This window comes from Rutidosis leptorrhynchoides, chromosome 2 (genome assembly GCF_046630445.1).
Source record: "Rutidosis leptorrhynchoides isolate AG116_Rl617_1_P2 chromosome 2, CSIRO_AGI_Rlap_v1, whole genome shotgun sequence".
Classification (NCBI taxonomy): Eukaryota; Viridiplantae; Streptophyta; class Magnoliopsida; order Asterales; family Asteraceae; genus Rutidosis; species Rutidosis leptorrhynchoides.
Window position 1 is genome coordinate 308,289,024 of NC_092334.1, and position 10,836 is coordinate 308,299,859.

The following is a 10,836-nucleotide window of genomic DNA, read 5'->3' on the forward strand; positions in this document are numbered from 1 at the left end:
AATCGGTTATTTGCTCATGAACCGAATCTTGAAAGACTTTCTTGAACTTCTCAAGAAAAGCCGCAGAATGGCTTTCCAAGATGGCGTCTACTTTGGTCGTGAAGTCATTTTCATCACTTTGACTTCCATTATCATGCCCGTTTCTTGTCTTCATTCTATAAAATGAAATAGATTAAGTAACGAAACACACATAAACCACACACACCACACCACTCCATCTTGCTCAATACTCATTGTACCTCACTCGTTCGATACAATTTGACCCGTAACAATGGTAGCTATTCATTGTTACGCAAGCACGTCACATCGACTCGCTAGTACAATGGCTATCTTGCTTGATGATAGCAACACAAATGCAATATAATCACAACATAGTTAGTTCACCTATACTAAGGCACTAACCAATCCCAGTCCGACCCGTATCCTAAAAGTCCCGCATTTAATGCACATACAACAAAGTCTAAGTCTAGGCACCTATAACAAGTCACTTAAATCCCTTAGACCATGCTCTGATACCACTTGTAGTGACTCAACCAGTCATTAACCCGATACATTTTTTATAACATTAATAATATTAATACATCACCACGTTATGTTTTCAGAACATAATCAAACCACCATACAAGTTTAATGACATTAAAATGTTTCATACAATACTTCAAGTATCAAATGTTTCGTACAATCCCAAAATATAACTTCAACCCAAGAGTTTAAGTTCCAAACAAAACATGAGCATGAGGTTTGGGGCTAAACTACCCAACATAGGTCGAATCCAAAAGTATCCTCCAAAAGTCCACTAGATGGAGGTCTCTAGTCCACAAGCTTACCCTTGCCCTTGTCCGCACCTAAATCTAAACAGAGTAAACAACGAGAGGGTAAGCATAACGCTTAGTGAATGAAACAATTATACATATACATATATAATCTAATTACTTGCAATCACTTTCACAAATACCACATACACGCTAGCAATCTAATTAGCATACAATCTCAATGTACAAGCTAAAGTCCTCAAAACATCACAAGCTAGCATTACCAATAGCATATAATCATCATAATATAACATGCTAATGCAACCGACACATAACCATGGTTAACCATAAGCACAAGGGATTGGTACTCGCGCATGACCATCGGTGTTCCCAACATCCATTAGTGTACACACACTTTGTATCACTAACCCCTGGGTGGTGTCTTACACTGCGACTAAACCCACCCATCACGACAAATGTGGTGTCTTACATTGTGACTAAACCCACACATCACTAATCCCGGAGTGGTGTCTTACACTTCGACTAACCCACCCGTCACGTAAAATGTTGTGTCTTACACTACGACTAAACCCACATTTCACGCCCCACAAGAAAATACATCATATACATACACGTATAATTATTCCACCCACCTTATCACTTTGGTGAAAACCTATACCCGTCCCGCAAGCTTCAATGCAATGTACCTAATTTAATCACACAATTAACATACAAACAAGTTGGACTACTTACCAACTCATATGCATTTATGATCCAAAGTGCGATTATGACCCATTTGCAATACTAAAACCCATACTAGGTCATGGTTACTATTTAAAAACATTTAGTGGTGTATAAGAAAGACAATTATACACGGACTTGGTTGTTGAATTTTCTGAACAGTCTCCAATTATATTGGAACCAAAAGGATTCTGCCTCTCCGTAGTCGGTCTGTCCACTTGGTTTGTTGAATAGTTCGTGCGAAGCTCTGTTATCGAAATATTAGGGAATCAGTGGCAAGAACCAAAAACATAATTAAACTTAGGATACTTACCTTGATTACCTTAGATTATCTTAGATTACCTTAGATTAAAATTGCTTTAGTTCACTTTAGACTAAATTAGGAACTTAGCTTATCTACTAAAAATTTAAAAACAAGAGGGCATACTCAGTGTATGACCGAAACCCGATCTAGACCAGGGCCGTTGTTATTCGTACCTGATCCAGACACAATAATCTCCAAAGCACGCAAAGAAGAACAAATTAGAAATCGAATGACGTCAAATCACTAATAGCTAGTGATTAAATTCCAAACATACCAACTAACACAAGTTTTGAGTAATTAAATTCTTATGTTGCTAGTTGCGTCACACTACACCCATTTGACCCATTTCATGGTCAATACTTACATTCAAGTCAGCCTTGAACCCTAGTAACACCTATTTCACTAACACAAAGTGTGTTAGTGATTCAACAACAATTTAAGACTCACAAACCCCAAATTTACAACATCAAATCCTAAATCATGAATCTTTGAGTCTAAGTACACAAAAGTTACCAAAATCCCGAATTTAACATGGAGGCTTACACCAACCCATGAACCAAACCCTAGCCATAACTTAATTTAAACACTAGAACTTGAAATTGGAACTTACCACAACACTAAAACGTAGTTAGCAAGTGGATGTAACAAGATCTAAGCTCCAAATGACTAGATCTAGCTTCTTCCTTCTTGAATCAAGCTCTCTCTCTATCTCTCTCTAAGTGGGAGTGTTTGTGTAGGTGAGAAATGAGGTAGAAATGAGATCTAGATCTGATCTCTCCAGCTAAAAATACGTCCACATGTGAAAAGACCAAAGTGCCCTTCTTATCTTTACAATTTAACTCAAAAACCCAGATTTTGGCACAAGAACGTCGTTCCAAGAAAAGTAACATCGTTCCTCTGAACGTAACTATGGAACGTTGTTCCACATAAGAGAACGTCGTTCCCTAAGTGCCCTGAAAATGGTCTGTTTGACTTTTTACACATTTCTTTCGTTAAACAACGCCGTTCCTTGCCTCCAAAACGTCGTTCCATTATTTGGAACGTCGTTCCTCTTCTAGGAACGTCATTCCTTCTCCATTTCAAATTTGGGTTTCTACATGTAGATTAGGAAGTCTCCTGCACCAAGTGAAATGTAATTCGGAAGACTTTAATTCCTTATAAGGATGGAATTGATTCATCCTTTAAACACACACACAAACTCACGCAAAAACACAAGAAAAATTATACCAATCATCCAGGTACCTACAAAATTCACTAGAAATAGTGATAACAACTGCTCAATAATAAAGATTACAACTTAGCTTTAAAATGAGTCAAAAATTTTAAAAATCCTCAAATTTTTTAAAAATAAGACACAAAGCCAAGTGTAATACACCCGCGAGAATTTATATCTCCCACCCCCTCACACACTTAAGATCATGTAATGCCCTCATTACATGAAATCGGATAAAATCAAATATAAATTCGAGAGAACAATAGTGTGTAGGAAATATAAAACCCGGATGTAGAGCATAAGAACAGGAAAATGGAGTGATAGACGGCTCTGAACTGACGACCCTTCCTCGATTGTCATCACAACTCAAATGGTACCTGCAATGATTAGAAAAATACAAAACACATAAAATGAAACTTAAATATATATATATATATATATATATATATATATATATATATATATACACACACACACACAATATACAAGGATATATGTGCAAGTTTATTAACGAGTCTTTCACTAGACTCCACCTTCTTCTCAACTAATGCCCAAATGGTGGGTTCCCTCATCCTTCAAACCATGGGAACTACCACTTAAAGTACCATTACCAATCATATTCAACAACCAATCATCATCAGCTCTTGACTCCCTAGTCAACTCCCTCAATTTTTCTTTTTCTTTTTCCAATAAATTCGACACTAATCGGATTCTTACAAGTTCATCCTTTTCACTCATTGCTTTCTTAACCCTCCCGAATAACCTTCTCATAGATCTCTCAACAGCACTATCATCGAGCTTACCTACGGGTTATTTATTAACAACCCCACCCTCACACTTAGGCTTTTTACTAGTCTCAGTTTTATTATTGTCAGTTTCAACACTAGTAAGCACATTCACAGAATCTGCGGGTGTGGATGATGGTTTAACACTAAACCTTTTCTGAAAACTCAAGGTTTTACCTCTATCTATTAAAACCAATTTTCTAGTCCTCCAGTCAGTTAGTGCCCCTGCAGTTGATAAAAATGGTCTACCTAAAATAATGGGTACAACCTTATTCGCAATCATATCAACAACCACAAAATCTGGAAGAAATTCTAATTCATCAACTTTAATCACCAAGTTTTCAATAATACCTACGAGTCTACTAACTGACTGGTCTATTAATCTAACACCCTAGTTAGTTTAGGGTCACCTAAATTCAACTACGAATAAATAGAATAAGGCATAAGATTTATACTCGCACCTGAATCAGTCAAACATTTAAAAACCTCAGAACCATCAATCCTACAAGGCACTCTGAATGGCTTAGGATTACTCAACTTCAGTGACATATCACTCTTCTTCACAGTAGTAGCACATTCCACTTCAAGAAATGTGGAGGATGCCTACTCATCCTCACCCTTCTTTGTCATTAAATCCTTCAGAAATTTCCCATAATTGGGCATACCTGCAAGAACATCAACCAAAGGTACATTCACACAAATATTATCAATATTATTAACCTTCTTACAAACAGTTTCCTTTGGTTACTCGGACTGAATAGCCCTCAGATATGGAACGGGCGGCTTGTAAACCTGCAACTTAGGTGAAGGTTTCACCTTTTCTTCCACCTCAACCTTCTCAGATTTGTTCACACTAAACTCGGGAGACTCAGTAGTCTCCACATTCTTCACTTCCGACTCATGCATATCCGAAATAGGCGAATTACCCGACATCAAACTCATAAAATAATTACCATACGCGGGAGTTATATCACTAACTCGAATCCAACCATCTTCACCATTAAGAGTAAGTCGGAACACACTCATCGGAACCATAACCCTCAACGCTAGAAATAGCATTAACCTGTAAATAATTAGACACACCTAAGGATCTTTATTCTTCATATCACCTTTATTAACATTAGATAGAATTGTTCGGGGTGGACCATTGTTGTTAGGGTTCAATTGGGTAGTTGATTGGAGAGCACCTGGTGGCCTCTTCATGAATACTTGCGATATTCGACCCACTTCCTATTCCAAATTCTGCAATGAAGCTTGTTGAAGCCTCATTTGTTGCTTTGTCAAATCACTATCTTGTTTCAGCAATAGAATACTCTTATCATATTTAATCATAAAACCTCTAAGAAATTCTTCAAACGAAGGCACTTTATCCACAAAAGACTGATTCAGATTTCGATTGATGAACCCTGGTCGTCCATTCCTTTCCTTTGATAACCTGAACTACCTCCTTGATATTGATTATTATATTGATTACCCAAGTAGTTCACCTGCTCTTCCATGATCATCTTATCACAATCTTTTGTAAGATGCGGCCCTTGACACACTTCACAACCAACCCGCATAGCATGGATATATTTCGTGAGTTTCTCCATTTGCCTTCCAAAAGTAGACAACTGAGCTTTAACCGATGCAAGCTCATCACTAGCCTCGACACTAGCGACTTTAGGCATTCTAGAAATATCCATCTCTTGATGCCAATCATAAGAATGTGTAGCAGTCTCGAATATTATGTTATGAGCGTCATCCAGTGTCTTCTTCATGAGGGAACCACCTGCAAAAATATCAATTTCCTTCGTCGTAGGAACATTAACACCCTTATAGAAGATTTGGACCTTTTGAAATTTGTTCAACCCGTGTTGAGGACAGTTCCTTAGCATTTTACCGAATCGTGTCCAAGCTTCATAAAGTGTTTTACTAGGCTTTTGAACAAAATGATTGGTATCACTTTGTAACTTTGCAGCCTTTGAAGCAGGAAAGAACCGCTGTAAAAACCTATCTTCCATAACATCCTAACTTGCAATCTCACCCTCAGGTACTGACTCCAACCAATCCTTTGCATCATCCTTTAGGGACCACGAAAATAACCTCAAATAAATCACCGTATCTAACACATCCTTGATCTTGAACAAGTTGCAAATTCCATTGAAATTTTGGAGATGATCGTTAGCATCTTCCTTTGGTGTTCCGCTGAACTGACACTTATGTGTAATCATATGGAGAATGTAGTGACCCGAACTTTTCAATATTTATTTATATATTAAATGAAATTGTTATTTACATGAATAAGTGTTTCCAACATGTTAAGCAATCAAACTTGTTAAGACTTGATTAATTGAAATAGGTTTCATATAGACAATTGACCACCCAAGTTGACCGGTGATTCACGAACGTTAAAACTTGTAAAAACTATACGATGACATATATATGGTTATATATATAGTTAACATGATTTTATTATAAGTATGTATCTCATTAGGTATTTTAACAATGAGTTATATACATAAAAATGAGACTATTAAATTAAGAAACTCGAAAACGATATATATAACGATTATCGTTATAACAACGTCTTACTAGGTACATATGAATCATATTAAGATATTTATACACTTGGTTAATTATGTTAAATGATAAGTAAATATATTATTAAGTGCATTAACAATGAAATACATATGTAAAAATAAGACTACTAACTTAATGATTTCGAAACGAGACATATATGTAACGATTATCGTTGTAACGACATTTAACTATATATATATCATACTAAGATATATTATATATCATAATATCATGATAATATAACAATTTAACATCTCATTTGTTATAATAAACAATGGGTTAACAACATTTAACAAGATCGTTAACCTAAAGGTTTCAAAACAACATTTACATGTAACGACTAACGATGACTTAACGACTCAGTTAAAATGTATATACATGTAGTGTTTTAATATGTATTCATACACTTTTGAAAGACTTCACGACACTTATCAAAATACTTCTACTTAACAAAAATGCTTACAATTACATCCTCGCTCAGTTTCATCAACAATTCTACTCGTATGCACCCGTATTCATACTCGTACAATAGACAGCTTTTAGATGTATGTACTATTGGTATATACACTCCAATGATCAGCTCTTAGCAGCTAATGTGAGTCACCTAACACATGTGGGAACCATCATTTGGCAACTAGCATAAAATATCTCATAAAATTACAAAAATATGAGTAATCTTTCATGACTTATTTACATGAAAACAAAATTACATATCCTTTATATCTAATCCATACACCAACAACCAAAAACACCTATAAACACTTTCATTATTTAATTTTCTTCATCTAATTGATCTCTATCAAGTTCTATCTTCAAGTTCTAAGTGTTTTTCATAAATTCCAAAAGTTCTAGTTTCATAAAATCAAGAATACTTCCAAGATTGCAAGTTTACTTCCAAGTTTTCTAAATCCATTCCAAGTAATCATCCAAGATCAAGAAACCTTTGTTACTTACAGTAGGTTATCTTTCTAATACAAGGTAATAATCATATTCAAACTTTAATTCAATTTCTATAACTATAACAATCTTATTTCGAGTGGAAATCTTACTTGAAATTGTTTTCGTGTCATGATTCTGCTTCAAGAACTTTCAAGCCATTCAAGGATCCTTTGAAGCTAGATCCATTTTTCTCATTTCTAGTAGGTTTATCAAAGGAATTTGAGGTAGTAATGATGTTCATAACATCATTCGATTCATACATATAAAGCTATCTTATTCAAAGGTTTAAACTTGTAATCACTAGAACATAGTTTAGTTAATTCTAAACTTGTTCGCAAATAAAAGTTAATCCTTCTAACTTGACTTTTAAAATCAACTAAAAACATATTCTATATCTATATGATATGCTAACTTAATGATTTAAAACCTGGAAACACGAAAAATACCGTAAAACCGGATTTACGCCGTCGTAGTAACACCGCGGGCTGTTTTGGGTTAGTTAATTAAAAACTATGATAAACTTTGAATTAAAAGTTGTTATTCTGGAAAAATGATTTTTATTATGAACATGAAACTATATCCAAAAATCATGGTTAAACTCAAAGTGGAAGTATGTTTTCTAAAATGGTCATCTAGACGTCGTTCTTTCGACTGAAATGACTACCTTTACAAAAATGACTTGTAACTTATTTTTCCGACTATAAACCTATACATTTTCTGTTTAGATTCATAAAATAGAGTTCAATATGAAACCATAGCAATTTGATTCACTCAAAACGGATTTAAAATAAAGAAGTTATGGGTAAAACAAGATTGGATAATTTTTCTCATTTTAGCTACGTGAAAATTGGTAACAAATCTATTCCAACCATAACTTAATCAACTTGTATTGTATATTATGTAATCTTGAGATACCATAGACACGTATACAATGTTTCGAGCTATCATGTCGACACATCTATATATATTTCGGAACAACCATAGACACTCTATATGTGAATGTTGGAGTTAGCTATACAGGGTTGAGGTTGATTCCAAAATATATATAGTTTGAGTTGTGATCAATACTGAGATACGTATACACTGGGTCGTGGATTGATTCAAGATAATATTTATCAATTTATTTATGTACATCTAACTGTGGACAACTAGATGTAGGTTACTAACGTGGACAGCTGACTTAATAAACTTAAAACATCAAAATGTATTAAAAGTGTTGTAAATATATTTTGAACATACTTTGATATATATGTATATATTGTTATAGGTTCGTGAATCAACCAGTGGCCAAGTCTTACTTCCCGACGAAGTAAGAATCTGTGAAAGTGAGTTATAGTCCCACTTTTAAAATCTAATATTTTTGTGATGAGAATACATGCAGGTTTTATAAATGATTTACAAAATAGACACAAGTACGTGAAACTACATTCTATGGTTGAATTATCAAAATCGAATATGCCCCTTTTTATTAAGTCTGGTAATCTAAGAATTAGGGAACAGATACCCTAATTGACGCGAATCCTAAAGATAGATCAATTGGGCCTAACAAACCCCATCCAAAGTACTGGATGCTTTAGTACTTCGAAATTTATATCATATACGAAGGGTGTCCCGGAATGATGGGGATATTCTTATATATGCATCTTGTTAATGTCGGTTACCAGGTGTTCACCATATGAATGATTTTTATCTCTATGTATGGGATGTGTATTGAAATATGAAATCTTGTGGTCTATTGTTACGATTTGATATATATAGGTTAAACATATAACTCACCAACATTTTTATTGACGTTTAAAGCATGTTTATTCTCAGGTGAATACTAAGAGCTTCCGCTGTTGCATACTAAAATAAGGACAAGATTTGGAGTCCATGTTTGTATGATATTGTGTAAAAACTGCATTCAAGAAACTGAATTCGATGTAACATATTTGTATTGTAAACCATTATGTAATAGTCGTGTGTAAACATGATATTTTAGATTATCATTATTTGATAATCTACGTAAAGCTTTTTAAACCTTTATTGATGAAATAAAGGTTATGGTTTGTTTTAAAATGAATGCAATCTTTGAAAAACGTCTCATATAGAGGTCAAAACCTCGCAACGAAATCAATTAATATGGAACGTTTTTAATCAATAAGAACGGGACATTTCAGTTGGTATCAGAGCGTTGGTCTTAGAGAACCAGAATTTTGCATTTGTGTGTCTTATCGAGTTTGTTAGGATGCATTAGTGAGTCTGGACTTCGACCGTGTTTTCTTTAAAAAATGATTGCTTAACATTTTTGTTGGAAACTATATATTATTAACATGTATATATTATGTGATATATTAATATCTTAACATGTTTGATATTGTGTGATAGATGTCTACCTCTAGCACAAATCCCATTGACTCACCTAATAATAATGAAGAGTTGAATATATATTGGACTGATTCACAAGTTCCCGAAGAGGAACCGGAAGAAGAGTCAGAACCAGAAGAAGAATCGAAACCGGAAGAAGAATCGGAACCGGAAGAAGAAATAGAACCAGTGGGGGAAATAATAAAACGGTTAAGTAGAAGAAAATCCTCAACCAACCGACCAAAGTTAATTATGGTCAATGGTGTTTCCGCCAAGGAAGCAAAGTATTGGGAGGATTACCAATTCTCCGATGAATCGGATCCCGACAAGGATTCCGATGATGTTATAGAAATTACCCCAACACAATTTAATAAGGCAAAAGAGAACAATAAGATAAAGGGCATAAAATAGAGAAATTTGATTCCAAACCCGATGAACTTTATATGTATCGTCTACACCCGTATTTCTTAAGTTGTGACAATAACCTGGGAACCTCTAAACCACCAGTTTTTTTAAACCAATGTGGAAAATGACGGATCGTATTAGGGGAACATCATATATCCCTAGAAACTTGGCAAAACGAACCAAAACCGAAGAAGAAGAAACGAGCGAGTCGGAATAAGATAGTTGTATTCGTGTGGTGTAATATATGTAATATAGTGTGCTTATGCTTTATGATATATGTAAAAATTGCTTGTATTAATAAGTATTTTTTTTATGAATCTAACTCTTGTCTATTTTACAGTATAAAAACACAAAATGGATAGACAACCCAATATTTTAAGAGACCTACCCGGAGACACGATTGATGAAATCTTGTCTAGAGTCGGTCAGAATTCTTCGGCACAACTATTTACGGCGAAATCAGTTTGTAAGACATTCGAAGAACGTTCTAAGAATGCCTTGGTTTATAAAAGGCTTTTGTTCGAAAGATGGGGGATATCACATTGGGAAATCCATAAGTTACGATGTGTTTACTTTGACGCATATATTGCGGGGAACCCAAATGCTATTTTACGCAACGGGTTAAGAAATTATTTTGACTCAATATATCCGAATATAGGACTTCGTGATTTAGAAAAAGCGGCTAACATGCAACATAAAGAAGCATGCTATGCTTACGGGTTAGTAATGTTCGCTTCTCACCAAAGTGAGAAAAAGAACATCGGGCTACAACTATTAAACAAAACATTC